General features: G+C 40.5%; 2 long non-coding RNA genes across 3 annotated transcripts in view; one reads left to right on the top strand and one right to left on the bottom strand.

The window, feature by feature from the left end:
- Positions 1-22,529, bottom strand: part of LOC122200918 — a 154,966-nt gene that overhangs the window by 21,168 nt on the left and 111,269 nt on the right. The window lies entirely within an intron of this gene.
- LOC122200919 lies at positions 8,088-13,512 on the top strand. Its single transcript, XR_006193990.1, has 3 exons — positions 8,088-8,308; positions 11,557-11,895; positions 12,734-13,512. It is a non-coding gene; the product is annotated as an uncharacterized LOC122200919 (long non-coding RNA).

Here is a 22,529-nt window from a genome sequence, read left to right on the forward strand (position 1 = left end):
CCAATGGCAACAATATGACCGTAACCATAATCAGGAGGGTAGTTGTTCCTTATGCCTTCCCACCAAGAACATGACTTATAAAAATATTTCAGCTCAGTATTTTCCATTTTAAATCCTGCTCTAGCTTGCTGCAATTAAACTAGTGAACTAAATAAAACACACACCAGATTGCAAAACGTATGAGACTTGGCACCTGAATTCTGAGTTCAAATACCAGCTCTACGTCCTGTCACCTGAATGATTGGAGCCTCAATGAAGTAAATGCAATGGCAGTGAGGACAGGTGAAGTAAGACATGGGAAACATTTAAACAGCACAAACAACAGGGATTGATATGTACTTAGATGTTGGGGGCCTGTATGTAAGGGTATGGTGGAGGAAGCCAGGAAGATGGCAAAGCCATGGGCTGAGTTAGGGGATCCAGAGGAGGAGATGGGTTATCTTTCCCTGTAGGAGCACCTATTATTCCCACTCTTTCTTCAAAGTCCTAAAGTCCTTCACTTTCCTGGTAAATGGACCCAGGAGGAAATATTCAAGCCAGTGGAAGCTGAGGTCTATGCTGGCCCAGGTCCCCAGCACAGAGCAACCACCTTGGAAAATCAGTAAGGAGTTTGGACTGATTCCCCATTAACTAGGAATCTGCAATCTCAGGAGAGGGATAATTAGCACAAGTGGTGCAATTTGGCTTGTCCTCAACTGAAAGCTGCAAGGAGACAATCAACATCAAAAAGCCTCTTGGTCTGGAAGTCTGCAAGGAAGTGGCTAAGGATGGAGGGATTTTGATTTTGTGCTTTTAATTTTCAGCTAAGCCAGGACCTAATTGGAACAATATCATTAATTACACATTTGTCCCCATGTGATATCTGGGCTCATAATCTGTGGCAGATAAGGATCCCTACCATGGGATAGTTTATTATCATGTCCTCTATCTTCTGTTACAGTTAAAGGCAGTTGTGGGAGGACTTGTTTTGCTGCTAAGATAGCAAATGCAGCTGGCAAATTTATTGGGTTTACCCCTCCTTATCCAAACAGATTGCTCTTCTCTCCCTCCCTTGCTGATGACAACCCCTGCAAAGAATTGCCATAAATAAGATGTCTGGTCACCAATGTCCGAAAAGGAGGGAGACGTGCTTTAATAAGTAATTTCCAGTGAAAAAGCTTCCCAAAAATTTGCTTGGGCCAAAGACTTTTCAGACTTTTCTGAACTAAGTGATAAATTTCTATTGAGTATCTGTGGTGTACTAAAATTTTGGGGACACGATGACATTAAAACACAGCCTTTGCCATCAGGTAGCTTTAGATTTAAGTTAGTAAGACAAATGCATACACATAAGCTGGTGATTGGCGATATAAGTCAACCAGAGGGAACTGGGCTTCATTCTGACTCCAATGAGCATGGGATCATGGAGTATCTCTGAGCCACATAGTCTCAAAATCTTCCACTATAAAAGGGCATCATAATGCCTAGCTTGTGGGATTGTTTTGATAATTAAAATAGAGACTGCTTGTGAAAGCATCTTAAAAACAAATGTAATCATTATTACTCATTGTGAATTACAAAAGTAAATTGAAAATAACTTAATTTCCCAATGATGCCAAGTGCAAAAGTAATTTTTGGCAGTGTCCGCTTACAAAATTATTTAATCATCTAAAAAGTTGTTTGGAAGAACCATAAAATACTCATGTTATACCGTTAAAATGAAAAATCAGGAATAAAAATTTCAGCATGGTTCAATTTCAAGTGTTTAAAAATAACATACAAGAAAAAATTGCAAAAAGAAATACCAAAATGTTAAATTAAATATTAAATGTTGAAATAATATCTTCCTTGGTAGCAACAGGAATACCTAGCATCCAGATCTTGGTTTCCAAATACCATACCCCACTGGAAGGAACCAGGAATCCTTAGATAAATGGCTGATTCCAGGGATGAAACTGGGAAAATGTAAGATGTGCTTGAGATATCATCTTGTCCCCAACAGTATGTAAGTGCTCAAAAAAATGACAGGGGTGTGTCAAAAGGGCACAGAAACCAGTTTCATGTGAATCCCACTGGCCAAATCTAGGACAGTTTGAATATCTGAAAAAATAATGGTAATGGTTTATAACCCACAGAATAAAATAAGAATCCATGAGCTTATACTGAAATTAATTAAGTTCAGCATAGTATAATTTCAAGTTTAAAAAAATGTATGGGGGGAAATGTATTAATCAATTTAATTAAAAAACTGAAGAAAATAGAAAAGTTATTTTTATAGTAGAATTTCAACAAATGAATGATCATAAAATTATAAAGTCACTATCTGACAACCATAATAATAAGTGAGTCAAGTAAGAATTATTAATATATGCTAAAACTTTATCAGGTAAAATTTTAGTGAGGAACAAAACATCTTCCTTGTCTCAAAGTATCTTCTCTCCAAACCCTTATTAATTTCAAAGTGGGAAAGAGTAACTTTACAAAATGAAGCCTGTAGATACCACCTTAGTCAAGTTATCTAAGTTAACATTTTTAGTAAGGGGACAAATCTACATCCCGTGGCTGATATAATGTGATGAGAAGGTCACTATTTTACTTCTCTGATGTTCATGCCAGAACTACATAATTTGAATTCCATCACAGGGGGAAAAAAGTCACACCAATTTGAGAGATGGTGTACAAAACTGACCAGGAGTCTTCAGAAGTGTCAAGATAATAAAAGAAAGAAAATAAAAAGACTGAGGAACTAACTCTTCCAATTTCAAGGAGACCAAAGAGGCATGAGGAGTAGATGTAATTCATGATCATAGATTAGATCCAACAGCAGGGTTTCTTTCTTTTGTCATAAAAGACATTGTTGAGATCATTAGAGATATTTGGTTGAGGTCTATAGATTAGACAATAGCATTGTACCAAGTTTAATTTCCTAATTTTGCTAAATTAACCTTTGTTATGGAAGATATTATCCTTTTTTAAAGGAAATACATCCTTAAGTATTCAGGAATAAAAAGACATCACGTCTCCAACTCACTCTAAATTCACTCCGAAAAAAAAGGTAATGACAGGCAAAGATACATGCCAAGAATGATGACATATATGTGATAAGATGTAAACATTTAGGGCATCTGAGATAAGGGTATGTAGAATTATTTATATTATAGTTGCAATTTTTTTAAAGTTTGACTTATTTAAAAAGAAAAAAATTTAAATAGAGTAATATTACACAGTGGATAATATTTTCTTTATACTTTCTTGCACTTCTAAAATGTTATATAATTAGCAGATAGACTCATATCTATTTCATATCTATTCATATCTATTTCACATATGTGAAATAAAGTTTTTATGTCACTCCATTAACACTACTCCTTTTGTATTTTGTGTACTCTCATACTGTAATACATTGCTTATAGTCAAATTATGATGATATCCTCAGAAAAAAAAAGTATCCCTCATTTGCTTGAATTTTGAAAGGCAGGAGGTAAACTGTGATTAATAAAACTATCAAAAACTAGTGAAATTCTAGAGTTGTAACCCAGAGATCTGAGAGAGGACCACCCTGGGCCCCACAGGGCCACTAGTCCAATATCAAGATGTATCAGTCAGCTATGTGATGGCAGCAAGCTTACAATAACAAAAATCCCCAAATTTCAGAGGCTTCTTCCAAAAGATATTTCTTTTTTTCTTTAACGTTTATTTATTATTGAGAGACAGAGCATAAGCATGGGAAAGACAGAGAGAGGAGGAGACACAGATATGAAGCAGACTCCAGGCCCTGAGCTGTCAGCACAGAGCTCGGCATGGGGCTCAAACTCACGAACTGTGAGATCATGACCTGAGCCGAAGTCAGACACTTAACCAACTGAGCCACCCAGGCGCCCCTCAAAAGATATTTATTTCTTATTCATACTACATGTGGACTGTAGATTGTCTGCATTCTGGGGAGAAAAAAAAAAAAAAAGGCTTCCTTATCCTAGAAACCAGACTGGAAAAACACCTTCTATATTGGTATCATGACAAAGAAAAAAGATCAAGAGAGCTAGAGGCCACATGCATTGATTCTTAAAGTTTCTGTTCACACATGGCACATGACAATTTCACTCCTATTTCATTAATCAGAAATTATATGACTGAATGGAATAAGGGTAAGGAACTACACTCACCCCCTAGGAATGCTCTGCAAAGCACATGGCAAGAGGTAGAGATATATAATCTTGTTGGAAAGGAGGAAGAAGAAGTTGGGAACCATAAAACAAGATTCCACAATAAGTACCCTGCTCAAAACTATTTGCTTTCCTTCCTTCTGCACACAAAATAGACCTACTCCTTAAAGGAAAGGCCAAAAGGCTAATGACAATAAGTCAAAAGTCTGAGTTCTCATAATTGTCTCTACACCAAAGATGATTAAAATGTGGCTGGGCTCTTCTTAATCCAGAGACAACCAAAAGACAGCTATCTTTTCTTTCTTAAACTCAACAGGAATTGGTGGAAGGGGGCCAGGATAACATCAATGAACTCTCCCACTTCTAAAGAAGAATGGGAAAACAGAAGTACTAAGTGGTCATTGGTCCATAGCAATTTTGAAATATGACTGGACAAATCCTATAAATCCATACCCAGGAGTAGGAAATATTCTTTGATCAGATACCAGGGCTCCCTGGGTGCCAGTATTGCTCTCCATGGCTCTTTGCTCCATACTTTGATAATTTCTTTTCCATTATCCTCTTTGGGCACATGTGTAGAAGACACTAGAGAATACTCTGTCCTTCGGAGCTGAGTGGCAGAAATTTGGAGGCCCCAAATCTATTTTGTATCTATAATAGTTATAGTCTCTTAATTCATGCTTGTAGCTCTTTTGGAAGTAATAATCTCTCAAAAACATTATTGGCATTTTCACCAACCAAATTTATATGTCAACAGCCATACTCAGAATTCTGTTCAAGATATGCCTCTCTTTCCAGAATTAATTAGAAGTACTTCAAACTTGCCATGCTTTCATGAAAGCGCAAACCCTTAGTTTCCTTTCCATTAACTATTTTGTCCAATTTAAATAATTTGCTGAGGGGCACCAGAGTGGCTCAGTCGGTTGAGCATCCAGCTTCTGCTCAGGCCATGATCTCACGGTTTGTGAGCCCGAGCCCTGCATCAGGCTCTGTGCTGACAGCTCAGAGCCTGGAGCCTGCTTCGGATTCTGTGTCTCCCTCTCTCTGCCCCTCCCCTGCTTGCACTCTGTCTCTCTCTCTCAAAAATAAATAAACATTAAAAAAAATTTTTTTTTAAATAATTTGCTGAGCCACCGCCTTAATTCATTTAAAGGTTTTAACAAAGGGTGTGGAGTTTACACCCTTGATTTGAACTTTGCCTTGAGGCCAAAATACAATTAGCCTTTTTGCTCAACATATTTTTCAGTTTAACTTTTATGGGTTGTAGATGAGAATCAGTTATATCCTACAAGTCCTGAAAGTTCCTGATTCTCTCTTTTCCCTTTTATTACTGCTTGAAAACTGGACAAGCACTTCTGGACTCATTTCTTTCTTACAGCGTCTTGTCACACGCAGCTAAGAGCAAGCAAGCCACGCAAGTCTCATTCTGTTTGCCAAACTCTTCTCCTAAAGCCACAGCATCATTAGGTAAATTATCTGTCTTCGAAGTTATCCCAGGAAATAGTTTTACCAAATGTTGAGCCACTGCCTAACATGAGTCACTTTGTTGCCAACTTCAAAAATAGTGTCCTCCCTGCCTGCTGCTTGACTATCAGCTAGTGCCACGTAATCTGGTTGTTTTTGTTTCATTTTGTTTTGTTACAGTAACACCTCACTTCTGGTAGTAGTTTCTGCATTAGTCAGCTTTCACTGGGTAAGACCATGGTAACAACCTAAAATCTCAGTGACTTCCAAACAGAAGTTTCTTTTGTTTCTGTGTAATGTGAGCCTCACCCAGTGAATGCTGATGCATCCACTTCTATGCTAGAACGTGATTTCAAAGGAACAGAGTTAATGTTTCAGAGATGGTGTTATAATAATCAGGAAATCCTACAAGAGGGGAGAAACGGTCTCCTCCTGCTGTATGCCTTAATCCAGTGAATGACTTCACCATCTAGCTGGCTTCCCAGGGCCACAAATAGGTACATGAGTAATTCTCTACTTCTCCCTGGCCTTTACCCCCTACATCCTCCAGCCATCAAGTAAAAATATTCCCGGCAACCACAACATTACCTGACTCATTGTGTAGTCTCTCTAATTGTTTGTTGTTGTTTATGTTAAGGCACAGACGTACCTGATCAAAAGAAAATCTAACGTTTATTAAATTGCTACTCTGAAGCAAGGATTATAGTGCCCAAAGCCATTTAGTGGTGATACAAGGAACCAAACCAAGGCCTGTGTCATTGGAATGCTCCTGCTTTTTTTATATACCATATGCCTCTAACGGTCATTGCTTTGGGGCTAACAGGAGGGCTATAAGTAAAGGCCTACACAGATCCTAATTTGCCATTATCTCATCTCTGGCTGTGCATTAAAATATGCTATCCGTAAGGGGCAATATGGCCTACTTCTTCATAAAGGCTAACCTGGACACATGCCTAAGGTCATCTTTATCTTCAGGGCTATAGAGCATCACTCTGATTTAAGAGGATCTTCTTGGGAAATATTAGTTCCTCCTTCTAAACTTTAGGATTACTCAGGAGGGAGAGCCTTATGTTGTTGATTTAAAATTACCTGGCCATTCTTCTCACTAGCCAAGACATTGTGATACTAAAACAGCAGTAAGAGCCTTGAATCCAAGAAGTTGATGACAGTTCATGGTGGCTCGTCTTCAAAGATAAGATGGCCTCCCCAATGAACCATTCCTCCCAGTATTCATGACCTGGTGTGGTCTCCTCCCACAATGAAGCTGGCTTGGTCTGTGATTCCCTTTAATGAATACAATGCAGCGCCATGCTGTGCCACTTCTAGGCCCGGCCTTTAAGAGTATATGATGACCGTGTTTGCACTTTTAGGAGTCCTGAGCTGCCACCTGCTAGAAAGCACACTTGGAGAAACCAAATGGAGAGGCCAGCTGGAGAGGGAGAGGCCCTAGAATACATGAAGACAGAAAGACCAGCCATCTCAACTTCCCAGTCAAATTCAGCCTTTCCTGATTTCCATGGTTATCACAAAAGGTCAAATGAAATAATAGTGCTCTTGAAGCAGCACAAGCACACAGCTTTGTGCTATCACACACTCAGTCAACCGTGTGTGTGTTCAGTGCTGAGCTCAGCCAGACTGTGATGGTTAGAACAGGGAAGGGGATATCAACCCTATTCTTAAGGATCTGCCATTGGAGAACAAGACATACTTGTGTACTGAGACAATGCTGTATCCTCACGTGTTGTCCCACTCAGCTCTTGTCTGAACCACAGAGATGGAAGGGAAGTAAAGGTCAGGGCGGGGGACAGGGCTGGGAGCGGTGTGCACCTCTGAAGGTCAGAACACATAATGAGGCTGTCACACCACTTCTCCTTGGGGAGAGAGATTTGATATGGCACATTCGGGGAAAATCAACTAACTTGCCATGGGCTCTGCTGGTGAAACTTTATTTCAGGGAACAGAATCTTGGAGCAAAGAGGGCAAAGTAATGTGGTATTATCGCTAAGATGCTAGAATTCTGGCCTACCCTTCTCCAGGGGACATAGGGACCTTTTTGAGGCCAATTATCCTCTGAATTAGGCTTCAGCTCCTGGAAATGGCTTCGAGGTCCTCAGAGAGATCAAAATTTCCTGGAAAAAAGCCACAATAGGGATAAGAGTAGATATACACTAATAGAGAGAAAGTGAGCACCATGGACTCACGATGTGTGGGGCCAAGAACTAAAAAGGAATTAAGTGAGGGGAAGTTTAATTCACTCCAGGCTCTAGTAGCCACAGTGGCCCTCAGGGGCCAGGGGGGCTGGACAGGCTTCTGGAATCACTACAGCTGGTGTCCTAGAAAAACTGCCAGAGCTGACACTGAGCAGCACTCTCAGTGACCCTTCCACCTGCCTGGTTCTGCCCCATGAAAGAGCCCTTCTCTAGACTTACAGAATTCTAGAACAAGCAGAACTTTAAGATTCCAGCCAAAATCTTGCTGCCTTCGGAGCATCCGAGCATGAGATTAATGGTTATAAGTCGGCCAGACTTATCTCAAGATATATCGGACCCTCTGCAGTAATACTTGAAAGGATAGAGAAGAAGAAAAAAGGACTGACCCTGCTCTAAAGGAAATGCCAAAGGACCTTTATATGTTCAAATGGGTGTGGTGAGCTCAAGTTTGAATTAGGCTGGAGTTTCTGTCAAAGAAAATCTACTCAGCAGGTCAGTATAGCAATAAGAAATCCAGTTTGAATGGATCAGTGTATCAGGAATAGTGGTAAATCAGCAATTCAGAGGCCATATGGAACCCTGAATGACCTCTAGGCCACTGAATAATGGGGCTGAGCGCAACAAGGTGAATTTCAGGCTCCACTATATAGAGGGGTTGGTCCTACAAATATTCTGTCAGTCTTGGTCAAAACTTCCTCAGTGAGAGAGACCTGATTAAAAACACTAGTGCCTAGAGCTTGAGAAGTCAAGGACTGATCATCTCAGTGATGGAGTGCTCTCAGTTTCCTGGAGCTTTCCCTATTAGACCCATTCAATCCCTGCATGCATAAAACCGTATCAAAGTGTGGTGCATGTTCTGGAGGACCAGCTCTCAACAAATATCTCTATCTGTGGTGCACTTGAAAGTCTATTTCCATGATGTGACCAGTAACTCAATTTCTCTCTCTTACCAATGCTTAGAACCAGAGATATAACCATAGGCTGAAACTTTACCTTGATCACATTGGTACTCCCTTCACAGGTCTCTAAGTCAGTCAGTGATTACCTCATTACTCTACTCCAGCCTGACAATATTCTTAACCACTGCCTCCTTTTCTTCAGATGGTTATACTAAAAGATTTCTTATCATATCCAACCCTTATAAACATGTCTAGGCCTCTTCTCCATCCAGGTAGACCCCATATACCTCGCAGAAATATTTTAACGAGGTGGAAACATAGATCTAGACACCAAAAGACTATCACATTTTTTTATATAGTTTTTTTTTTCCCAAATAGTATTTTACACAGGGACTGGTATGTATAAATAACTGATATGTACCAAATTGCTCTGGATGAAGTAAGGGGAAGGGAGGAAGTTTTCCCAGGCAGAGCCTTAGACCTCCAAGGACTTGGGCTCACAGGGCTTAGGAAGAAAATCACTGACCCAGACCAAGTCACTTAATTTACAAGGGAGGACACTGAGCCCCAGGAGTGGACGAGTTTGCCCAGTCACAGAATAAGTTGGTATTAGTACCCAAGCTGGAAACAATGCCTGCTCTGACTTTACACACCGAGATTTCTCTGCTCTGTCTCAAAAATTCACCCAGGATATCCCTGGAATCAGATAATTAACTTTATCAAAATATTTCCATTTGACTTGGCCCACGTTATTTGGGAAAATGTATAAAATAAAAATCTGGCATAATGTCATAGCATATTTTATTTCATGGATTCCTATCAGAATCATCACCTTTTATTGTAGAAAACCAGAAAATACTCAGATTGAATAAAAGGCACACATTGATTACATTAGAGAAATCATTTAAATGTGTTTTGAAAAAATGCATTTTTTCTAATGAATCATTGAAAGCATCTTTCTATGGAAAACTAAGTTATTAATTTAAATAGACTCAATGAATCTGGTCATGATCAATGCAAAGAGCTGGAATCAGCACTTCCTTGAAACACATGCAGAAAATTTAACAGGATATGAGCTTTGGCAATACCTGCACAGAGAGTGAAGTTAGTCTAGGGACTCAAGTTTTATAACATGCATATGGTGACCATATTTCCTAAATGAAAAATCAGGACACATGGTTGACAAGTAAGAATATCCTTATGGGGACAATGGAATAGATATAGCAACCAGGAATGTTCCAGAGAACCTGGAACATATGGCCCAGAAAGAGAGGCTGCAGAAGCAATTTTGTGAGGTTTGTCTCCATCACAATGAATCGTCTTATTGCAGGGTTAGGAAACCCATGTGTATTCCCAGTGTCTGGGCCCTTAACTTTCACTTTGTGCTAAATGTGCTCAGGCAAACTTTAATGAGAAGAAGAAAAGTCTTTGAAAAGTTAAAGTGCTATAGAAATACGTATGGCCATAATTATTAACAACACTACAAAAATATATAATTTATTGGTTGGTATGCTGGACAAAATATTTGTTCCCTCATCAATTCAATAAATATTCATATGCCTATTTTGTATTAGACACTGTGCTGGGCGCTTAGGATATAGTGAACCTTGACCTTTGCCCTCATAAAGCTTACAGTCTAAAAGGCAGTATATTAATATAATAATAACCAAGGCTTAATAGTCATAGTAATAATGAACAGTCCCCTTGCTACCTTTTCAGCAATTTTTTATGTAGACTATGCATGCCTATTAACATCAGGCCTAGGTTTAGATACTTAATAGCTATGTAAATTGGAACACGTCACTTCCATAATCTTTTCTATGGGAATAATTAACAGATTTTCTTCATGGGAAAAAAAGTAAATGGGATTTGTATATAAAATACCTCTATGGAGAGACCCTACACTACAATTTAATTCTTTACAGTAAAGGTATACAAGTGAAATGCAAAAATGTTAGTTTCTTAAGGCATCCAGATAAATAATCTCTGTAGAATAGGTTGTGGCCTCCCTAGAATACAAGTGCTCCCACAGCCCTGTGTCCAATTCACTCAGACTCAGAAAGAAGCGATTTGCCTCAAGCAAAGATCTGTTCTGTCTTCACTACTCTGGGTACGTCTTTGACATGAATATGATCAAAGCTATTATAGTGAAGCTTAGAAACTCAGGCAATGAGTATGGTCTACCAGTCATCAGTTATCCTGCAAAGGCCGAGGTCCTCATATGGTTAATAGGAACCCTTCTGCAGGTGGAGAGGGCCCCCCCCCCACTTTCATTAGGGGACCTAGATTTGACAAATAATAGACTGTCTCATGCTAGGCGCTAGGAGGTGAGTGGTGAAATGGCTTTTGTCACTAAAAGGCATGTCTGGAGGTAGGATGGTATAGGTAGGGTCTGTGAGCAAACCATGGCTTGTCGGCCAGATATGACTGTTTTCCAGTTTATGGTCTGGATGCACTTCCCTTTTCTCGTCTCCAGCTTTAGTAAAGCTGTGTGGAAGTGGTCAAGCCTTTTCACAGCTCTGCAGAGAAATTAAGGCACTGTTTGTAATAGTCTAGCAGGATAGTTTCAAGCCCTCAAATATTTGATACACACCTTTCTTAATGCCTGGGATGGCATGTGCCCCACATTATGCCCTGATAGGTTGGCTCTCAACCAGAGAAATGGCTGCGGTTGGTCTTCAGACAAAAGACGTACTGGTGAGGTCTTGAGAGAACATGTTGTATCAACTCCCTGATACGTCCCCCTGATGCTTATGATATCATCAGGTTGTATCCCAAGATGGTATCAGTTGCCTAAATTCTCACCCGTAGTGGTCTTCCTCCCCTTTGACTGCCATGCAGACAGGCAAATGAGTGAGTGTAGCCACGCGAGAACCAGCCAGTGAGTAGCAGAGGAAGAGGCATTATTCTGCACTCAACACTCAATTCTGACGAAGCCATAACTGAGTGATGAAGAAAATGGTAGGGGTCGCCAGAGGCAGGAAGCACGTGCCTGCGTCTCCACAGCGGCGCCTCAGCGTGTGGTTCTCTTCTGGCTGTGTTCCAGAGGTCCAGTCCCCAGACACGTAGGCAGTGCAGACAGAAGAAGAATTCTCTGGGAGCCAGAAAAGCCAGCAGGACACCTGGGAACTTAGCCACCACTGACATGTATGGCATTCTTGCCATAACAACTGGTTAAAGGTAATAAACCCCCTCTTATTTAAATGGCAAGTGACTAGCCCTGCTCATTTTTACCTTCCACAAAAGGGTAAAAGAAAAGATTCAAAGGGAAGAAAAATAACCCTGACTTGATTCCTGGGCAGGGAGGCAAGAATTAGAAGAGACAGCCTATGTGTAAATAGAGCCCATCAATGAGTCTCCTCACTTCCGTTGTCCCCACACATTCCTTCTGTCAAAACTCTTAAGCAGGAGATTTTCTTGGGTGGATGCAATATAAATTATGATTGTTATGATATCCTGATTTTTTAATTTGTAGGCTCAAACTCCCTACACATACTCCTTCGGATACTGCATGTATTTCTTCTGACATCACATATGCTCCAGTGATAGACCTGTTCACTCAGGCATCACGCCGGTTACCTGCAAGCTGCTGCCTGAGGCACTTGCCGGTGGGTAACCAACCACCAACGAGGAAAAGTTCTCCTTCCGAAAAGTTCCTCTTCTCAAAAAGTTATTTTCTTCTTCTTCCTGGTTCACAAAACATTCGTCTCTCTCATCATTTTATGTTACCATGTCTCATGTTGTCCTAGGGCCAGAACTCTGTCTTCACAAGCTGCAGCCTTGTCTGTTGTCTACCAGTCCAGGACCAGTTGTAGAATCAAGTCTTAGCTCTCTGGTAGATTGACTGTTGTCTTTTTTATGTGTTCTTGGGAGCTTCTGAGTCACTTGTAGCCTTTTTCAGACATTTGTGCCAGCTCTCTCTGTCTCTCTGTCTCTGTCTCTCTCTCTCTCACACACACACACACAACCATTTGTGCCACAGGTTGGTTGATTCACGCTTGTAATTGTCTCCAAACAGAGGCCTCCGCTCTCTTCCTGAAGAAATGCCAATCCCTCCTGCCTTTCAGCCTGGGTGAGCCCACCTGCATTACTAAAAGTTACCACATCATTTGCCCTGGAAAACTCCACGGACCTCGAACAGATATTCAAAGTGTTTAGGGGTAAAATAAAATACCTTAACGGCACTGCCAAATAACTTGTGGGGAGGGAGCCTCAGAAGTCACTGCAGGCCTGACTGGAGGCCTATGAATCCTTGCAAAGTAAAATCCTTTTAGCACAGGATTCCTCCAGGCAACAGAAAAGTGCCCCTGAGTGTATAAAGATGGATGCGAGGCTGCTGTCCACACCTCGGGCCGCAGTAGAACTTGTGCATTTTTTAAAACGGGGCCTAGCTTGTTTTTCCAGCTCAAAACTGAGACATGAAAATGGAATTTTTAGCCAGTAACTCATACATTTAGATTCCTGGTTTTTAGGTTTTGGAAAAAATGCACCTAGTTGTTTTCTTATTACAATACTGCTGGTTTTGTTCACCGGTCCATGTTTTTCTTGGACTGTGGTGGAGTGGAATGTTTTAAATTATGGGCTTTTGCTTTTTGCCCTCCGATGTCTACTAAATAAGTCCATCGTCTAATTCTAAAATTGTGAGGCAGCAAACATGCACTTGTAGCCAACAAAGCTACATTTTTATTCCAGAAAGGGTATTTCTGTTCTAAATTTACAGCAAAATAGCTCTGGAGACAAAGGCAGGATTTCGGCCAAACCAGACGTGCTTCTTTATAATGGTATGTGGCTTCCAATGCCTTGCTAAGTAGTCTACCTTGCTAAACGTTTCTCTTCATTATTACAGTCTACTGGAAGTGTTCTGAAGCCTCAGCTGATACGTATTAAAAAAAAAAAAAGAAAAAAAAGACTGGCTATGTTTTGATTTAGCCCTTAAAACAAAGCCCTTAAAACAACAACAAAAAATAAACCCACCACTCTGCGGGATGAAGAAATCTGATATTATTTGGAATCAAAGACTAAGTCATATTTTAAGCTTTCGTTACCAACAATGTTACCAATCCAAAGTAGTCATAAATTAAATTTAAGTGAAATGGATTAAACCTCTCTTGGTACAGTAGAGCTAGCTACTGCAATTTGGCTAGACTCGCCGTCCCTCTCTTTCTACCATAATCCTTTTCATGCAAGGGGCTCAGGGTGGATGAGGCGTGACCTTCAGTGGCCCTTCCCTATCTGGGATTCCAGGACTCCACAGTTCTAAAACTGCTAGCTCCACTGAATCAGCGACTCTAAGCTTTTCGATTCTGTGCCTCTGTGTATCCCCGACACCATCACAGGCCTCGGGGTGCACTCCCAGCCTTCAAAAGAGGCCGTGGATCATGATGACGCAGAGAACCACGGTAAATACTACCTTCCCTTCTAAGTGGGCATCTAACTATTGATCCCGATCCCGCCAGTGACTGGGGAAATGAAAGTAAAATGAGAAGCAGCTATTAGGACCTTTGACTCCGAGTGGCTTATAAGTAAACAGCAACAATAAGACCAACGAAGCCACGAATATGCCATGGAAACTCTAAGACGTTTCCGAGTCATTATTTCTACGTAAGCCTTGGAAGAAAAAATTTAAATGTAGACTAAATCTTTCCCTTCTTCTAATGTCTTCCCTTTTATTTTTCTTTTAGAATTTGGTGTGCTGATCTACTGTTTGAAAAGTGTGAATTGGGAGGAGTGAGATTTTGTTGCTGTTTCCATGTCGGTGCTGGCGTGTCTTGGGGGCAGGGGGACTATTCAGTACCCGCCACCTCCCAGCACCCGCGTTAGCTTCAGTTAATCAAAGGCCAGCCTCTTGTTTGGTACACAAGCCAACGGGGCGCACACATACTTTCCTGTGTCATTAGAATGCCATATGAAACCAATTCCACTCACAAGGACTCCTTTCTTCAATCCTTGCTCTAAATCACATTTCCCCACTTTATATCTGCTATTTACAGATTAGTACTAGAATTTGGAATCCTGATAGAAAGCTCTATTATTGGGAGGGAGAAGGGGGAACCAGTCTAATGCTGGCAAAACACATTTTGCAGGATCTCACTGGTCTGCCCTGATATCTTCCTCGAGTGATTGTTTTTTGCTACCACTTTAGCTCCTGCTAGCTTTCCACCCTGGCTCTCACTTAAATGCTACCTCTGGTAGTCATGGTTCAGGCCGTTAAGTCGTCCACCAGTTATAGCTTCTCCCGAGGCCTCCCGTGCTTTCCTGGATGGTCATGACATTTGCCTGCTCTGACTTCAGGACCCACACCCAACTGTGCCATACTCAGTCCACTAAGGCTGGGACATCGTGGAGTTCCTAGTCTTTTGATGCTAAGATGGAGGGGAGCAATTTTTCCTTAAGCCAAGAAGATGCTATAGGGTTCTAAACTTGGGTGTTTGTATAACATAATCAGGTTGACAGGTACTAGCTATCACCAAGTGTGATTTGAAAGATACAAAATTGCCCTCTTCTCCCCTCTTCTTCTAATACTGATCATGACCTAGGGTCTGGAATGCTCAACACTTGTCTTGACCCTGGGTCAACCTATAGACGGTCCTGTGGAAATGATGCAAATAAGCTTTCTGGGAAGCATGCATTAGCCTGACCTTGTTTTATATAGAATTATAAAGAATGGAATCTCAACATGTAGAATAGTCCCTCAGATGTTTCCTAGTCTATCTGCTCAAACTACCATAACCCCCAAGAAAAACTCCTCAGCTTTACATTGTTCTTCTTTTTTTTTTAATGTTTATTTGAGAGATAGTGCATAAGCAGAAGGGCAGATTGAGAGGGGGACAGAGCATCCAAAGTAGGCTCCATGCTGACAGCAGACAGCCTGATGTGGGGATAGAACTCACGAGCCATGGGATCATGACTTGAGCCTAAGTTGGATGCTTAACCAACTGAGCCACCCAGGTGCCCCTGCACTGTTCTTACAAAGTCAACCCTGGTGTTAATAGCAATAATCTCTAGATGCTAAGGTCATGGCTGATTTTTAAATTCTTTTTTATAGTTTTGTTTTCATATGTTATAAAAATTCTGTAATGAGAAAATATTATTCAATTTCAGTAAAAGTAAACTTCATTGTTTTAAAAGTTGGAAAAGAAAATTCTTCTCTGTATGAGCCAAATTCTGCATCTGTAACATTTTCCCTCATGGGCTTTTGTTCTACCATTTGATCAATGAACATCCTTCCTTGTGAGAATCAGTCATATTCCCTAAAGTACCAAGTGCATTCTTGCCTCCGCCCTTTCTTTTTTTTTCAACTTTTTTTTTTTTTTTTTTTTTTTTTTTGGGACAGAGAGAGACAGAGCATGAACGGGGGAGGGGCAGAGAGAGAGGGAGACACAGAATCGGAAACAGGCTCCAGGCTCCGAGCCATTAGCCCAGAGCCTGACGCGGGGCTCGAACTCACGGACCGCGAGATCGTGACCTGGCCGAAGTCGGACTCTCAACCGACTGCGCCACCCAGGCGCCCCACCTCCGCCCTTTCTAAATGTAACCACTTGAACTGCTCCTCAATTCGTAGAATTTCTGATTCCTTGATGATGATCTCTAGTCCACCAGCTATACATAATAGTGGTTTGGATCTGAATACAATATGGCTAGTATGAGTTTGCTCAATACAGATAACAGCGCGGTATCACCTCCTTTAATTTAAGCAATCTATTTCTATAAATACAGCCTTTTAACTTTTTAGCAATCACAACACACCTTCAGTTTCTATTGACTTTGTCCATCTAAATTCTTAGGATATCCCCCAACACACACATACGTGAACAAGTTTTTTCAATCTTGTTATTGAGCAACTGATCTTTCAAAGCTAAGTAAAAGACATGGCATTCATCTTTTCACATTACCCCTTATACTCTGGGACTATTAATTTGGCCTTTTAAAATTATTCTGACTCCTGGTCCCACCATCTGACCCTCAGCGATTACTCTGAGCTTTGCGTCATTTGTGAGTGTGATACTTCCAAACTGGCAAGCCTAAGACGGGTCAGGAGACTCACTACGTGGAGGGACTGGCCTCTAAGCTAACCCACGTGATCCTGAACTTGCTGGGAAGAATACTGGAGAGAAAATGTTAATTACCATATGCAAGTCTTAGTTTCCTCATGTCATGACTTTTCATTTAGTCTTTTTGAGATTATTACGAAAATTAAATAATTTGAAGATAATGCCTTGAAAAATGTCATATAGAGGGTGTATTTTAACATTGGCTCCACTTCATACTTCGGGAAAAGTGTTCAAATAGTTGGGACCCAATGCAACCATACAATAATCAGCCCCACATTTAGCTAAAAGCCTTGCAGAATGGTAGTCCTGTTCAGTCTCCCAGAATATAGAACACCCCTCAGACTTGCACTTGAAACATCATTTTTAACTGTCTTTCACTTTTTCACAATGGCCTTGTATCGATTATCACAATGTACAAAATTAAAGATGTAATTATTTATAATAATACTGGTATCTAATTTTTATGCAGGTTTTCTGGGTTTATAAGGTACTTTGGTATGCATACATCTGTTGCTTATAGCAACCCCATCCATCTCGGATTCCTAAGCCAATATTTACAGATTAGCAACCTGATACTTAAAGAATGTCAATGATGGGCTCAAAGCCACATAATCAATAACTGAATAGGAATAAAACCCAGGTCTTGTGATGGCTGGTTTTGCACTCTTACTTTCACCCCACCCAAGTTTATTTGGTTGTCAGAATGACTAAGTGTCCCAAGAGGTACATCTGAGTGGATCCCTATAAGAGGACTTGGTTTAATGCCAACGGGACGCACTTCTTTATGACTTGTGCAGAATCACTTATCAGATTGGCCCAAAGACCAAAATTCTAAGAAGTAGATAAGTTGTCATGAGGGGGCAGGAGGAGGGACACGTCAAAGGTACAAGGAATCAATTTAGGCTAAGGTATGACAGCAACAACCCAGAAGATGAAGGTGGGCAAAGTGCTAAGGGCCAAGGAGCACTTAGGCACAATCTTTGTGAATACCACACCTGTTTCCCAAAGTCACTTCCATGTATAATTTTTAGATCCACACTCTTCTTCCCCAAATCTTAATATTACCCATGAGCTTCCCAATATTCTCCATGAGCCTTGGCTCACTCCTCCCAGGAATTCCGTCACTCACCTGCATGCATTTGCAAAGTAGCTGTTCACAGACCGTGCCAAGGAAAATACGTTCACAATGTGGCCACGGTCAGGGGCTGAAAGATGTGTTTTAATAGAGTGGTGCTCACGCTTTTTATTGCAAAGAACTACTTTTCATGTTTTCCCCTAAAGACCTCAAGAAGCCCGACAATGGCAGCAACAGACAATCAGAATTTCTGATTCACATGAGATATCCAGAATTACTGGACACAGTCAAAGAAATTCTTTCCCAAAGTGCAGAACCTGAACATATTTGTAGGCTGCTTGACCTTACTTTGGGCAAGTGTACACTTTTCACTAGGCTTATTTATTTATCTGAATATTTGTTTGTATGCACTCATGTCTCATTTCTTGCCACTGTTTGAAATGACTGTATAGCATAAATGCAAACAGTGAAATAAAAATAAAGTGAAATGAAAAATTAGGGAAATATGTGTATACACGAAAAATCATGATCAAGTGAAAGAAAATTATAAATGTGCAATCTTTAGGATCAGCATGAGTACCATGAAAGGGCACCTTACTTTACCAAGACTATCTTGCAACACAGGGCAAAAATGGAAATAAAGTCGATTCTTTGGTTTTCACTGTTGAAAGGGGGCCTCATTTTAGAGTTTTTGCAACGTTGGAAATACACCTGAGACGTCTGCTTTAACCTAATATTTTCAGACCTCAGAGCTTCTATACAATAAAGTCAAAGATTCATTCTTGTCTGGGCACCTGCTCCCCAGCCCTAACTAGTCCTTAATGAGTCCACGAGTGGTAACGGCAAGGGAAGCAGACCCCTGGACCACACAGCTCTCCTGTTTTCTCCCCTGAATTGGAATTTGCTGAGAGACGGCCTGACACCCGCCCCCACCCCACAGCCACAGGCAAACCTTATAAAAAGGGTGTGAAACCCAAGAAATCATTCCATCACTATGGTATATATACATAGGGGCTCATGTGTGCTAGAAACTGTGCCAGAATATTTACGTGTACAAATAGCCAACTTGCCAAAAGTTTAAAAAACCAGCGATAGAATTAATATTCATTCCTGGGCTTTGGGAAAGGGGGAGATTTCAATAAAAAGTGCTGAAGTGAGCTGAAAAATACAATAAACCAGGGGTCAGCACACTTTTTCTATAAAGTCTTGCAGATAGTAAATATTATAGATAGTAAATATTTTGGGCTTTGCAGGCCATACATTTCAGTCACAATTCTTAAACTCAGTCATTGTAGCACAAAAGCAGACATAAACAGTATATAAATGAATGGCTATGGCTTCCTTCCAATAACATTTTATTTACAAAAACAGGCCAGGGGCTGGATTTGGCCCACAGGCCACTGTTGGCGGACCCCTGCCATAAATGGAAAGAGAAATGACATGCTCTACCTTTGAACATGACCTTAAAAAAGCAACTCTAAGAGGTACCATGCATTAAGGACTCTGTTTGCTGGCCGTGAGTTTCCAGCACTTCCAACCAAAGAGTGTGTTCGTTCTCCACTTTTGCTTCTTTTCAAGCTTTTTCTAAAAGGTATTGAGCCTGACATTTTCTTTGCTACAAATGAATGAAGACTTGTGAGGCATGCCTCCCGGTTAACACTCTGGTGGCCCACCGTCTGGCACACAGTAGGCACTTCATCTATTGACCTCTCACGATCCTTTTAAAAAATGCTGACTGCATGGGGCAGGGGGATATGATTATCTATGACTTCATCAGTGACTTCAGCTGAAATGTCAACTGAACAGTAACCAGGGCAGAGCCTGCATTTATCCTGTTCTCAGATACCTTAGATAGAATCATTCACCTACATATGCAACCCACGTATGCACATAAGACATGTTCCCTAAAGGTCTATGAGCTGTGGCATATCCAGAGGCAGGACCTCCCACGCAAGACTTTGAAAAGACTAAGAAAAAAGGAATATTCAATCGGCTGGCCTTGGCCAACCAGCTTAAGCCTTTAGGCTGGATTCTGAGGAAATCAGGCTGTGGACTTATGACAACACTGAGCCTCAGTCTGAAAGTGCCTTGGACTGGATCACTGGTGGATTGGTTCATATTCAAGGGGCAAATTGCTGAGAAGGAAGAGTGTGACCTGGTGGATTGATTTTCAGACTTTGCTGGAAGCCCAATATATAAAATAGGCTAAGGCAGAAATGCTCTGGTTGAATCCCATCTACATGGACCCCTCCCCACCCCTGAGACCCCCGAGGCAACTCCACAGACTCCAGGAGAAACACATCAGAGAGCAACTTACAAATCATGGCTTCAGAATAAGTCTCAGGGCTATCATTGACTTGCTGTGTGACTCTGCTCAAGTCACTTTACTTCTGAGTATGATTTTCCCTAACTATAAAATGAAGTTAATAGAAATATGCTTTGTTTCACCTCAGTAATATTTTGCCTCCTTATATCACTAAATCTAGTGGTCCTCATTGTGATTACATTTGGACCATCAGAAAATGGCCTCTCCACCATGATACTAGTAGAAATATTTAGGGTGGGGGGGAAAGAAAGGATGACTCTATATTATATAATAATCTTATCAGCTCAAAGCACAATTCTTTGTACAACTCATAACTTGAAGCAATTGTTTCTACTTTAAAATCTTTGCATTACAGGAACTCTGTTGGGAGAAAATTAAACATTTTTCCTGTTAAGATAGTTCCAAGTAAATGAAATGTTTTGTTCACAAAATGATTTTAACAGTATCATTGCTTTGCAATGAGGTATCTGAAGTTTTTTTCTTTTTTAAATGTTCACCAACATTCTTTTAAATTTGATGGAGTTTTTGTTTGTTTACAAGATAGCAAGTGAATCTTCACTGTGCAAAATCCAAAATTACATAAAGGTATACAAAAGACAACAAAAATCTGAAAAACAAATGAATCACAACAAAATCTGTCATGATCCAGAGAAACCACCATCAGGCTTAAGTCGAACATTTTTCTAGACTCCACAATATCAGATGCTTGTTTTTCACCCAACAATATTATATAGACACATATACGTTTTTAAGGGTAACATAGGTTTTAAATGGAATCTGAAAAACCATTCGATAGAATGATAATTCCATAGGATTAGCTTTAACCTGTATGCTATTGTATGGATGCACCAACTTTTACTTCCATACTTCATTTTCTCTGGATATTTGGATTATTTCTACTATTTCACCATTATATTCAACTCTTCAATAAACATGGCTGTGTAGCTGAATTCTTTCAAATTATCCCTATAGAGTAAGTTGATATTAAAAGGATCATAGGACATATGGGTTTTAAATCTTTATATATCCTATCATCCATGTGGGTTGTATAAACTTTGACACCTATCAACTTATACCTGAATGTCTCCATTTTCCTACATACTTGCCAACCCTGGATATTATCTCCATTTTCCCTCTTCCCCTATCTGATATGGAACAATGAAAGTATGTAATTGATTGTATATGTATTTATTTTATTGGAGGTTAAATTGAAATACTTCTGATGTTTATGGGCTATTCAAATTATTTCCTCAATGCCCGCCTGTTTTGTACCCAATTTACCATTGAATTATATGATATTCTTCCTTTTTTTTATTTCTTTTTTTTTCCAATATATGAAATTTATTGTCAAAATGGTTTCCATACAACACCCAGTGCTCATGCCAAAAGGTGCCCTCCCCAATACCCATCACCCACCCTCCCCTCCCTCCCACCCCCCATCAACCCTCAGTTTGTTCTCAGTTTTTAAGAGTCTCTCATGCTTTGGCTCTCTCCCACTCTAACCTCTTTTTTTTTTCTTTCCTTCCCCTTCCCCATGGGTTTCTGTCAAGTTTCTCAGGATCCACATAAGAATGAAAACATATGGTATCTGTCTTTCTCTGTATGGCTTATTTCACTTAGCATCACACTCTCCAGTTCCATCCACGTTGCTACAAAGGGCCAGATTTCGTTCTTTCTCATTGCCCTGTAGTACTCCATTGTGTATATAAACCACAATTTCTTTATCCATTCATCAGTTGATGGACATTTAGGCTCTTTCCATAATTTGGCTATTGTTGAGAGTGCTGCTATAAACATTGGGGTACAAGTGCCCCTATGCATCAGTACTCCTGTATCCCTTGGGTAAATTCCTAGCAGTGCTACTGCTGGGTCATAGGGTAGGTCTATTTTTAATTTTCTGAGGAACCTCCACACTGTTTTCCAGAGTGGCTGCACCAATTTGCATTCCCACCAACAGTGCAAGAGGGTTCCCGTTTCTCCACATCCCCTCCAGCATCTACAGTCTCCTGATTTGTTCATTTTGGCCACTCTGACTGGCGTGAGGTGATATCTGAGTGTGGTTTTGATTTGTATTTCCCTGATGAGGAGCGACGTTGAGCATCTTTTCATGTGCCTGTTGGCCATCCGGATGTCTTCTTTAGAGAAGTGTCTATTCATGTTTTCTGCCCATTTCTTCACTGGGTTATTTGTTTTTCGGGTGTGGAGTTTGGTGAGCTCTTTATAGATTTTGGATACTAGCCCTTTGTCTGATATGTCATTCGCAAATATCTTTTCCCATTCCGTTGGTTGCCTTTTAGTTTTGTTGGTTGTTTCCTTTGCTGTGAAGAAGCTTTTTATCTTCATAAGGTCCCAGTAATTCATT

This window comes from Panthera leo, chromosome D1, assembly GCF_018350215.1.
Source record: "Panthera leo isolate Ple1 chromosome D1, P.leo_Ple1_pat1.1, whole genome shotgun sequence".
Classification (NCBI taxonomy): Eukaryota; Metazoa; Chordata; class Mammalia; order Carnivora; family Felidae; genus Panthera; species Panthera leo.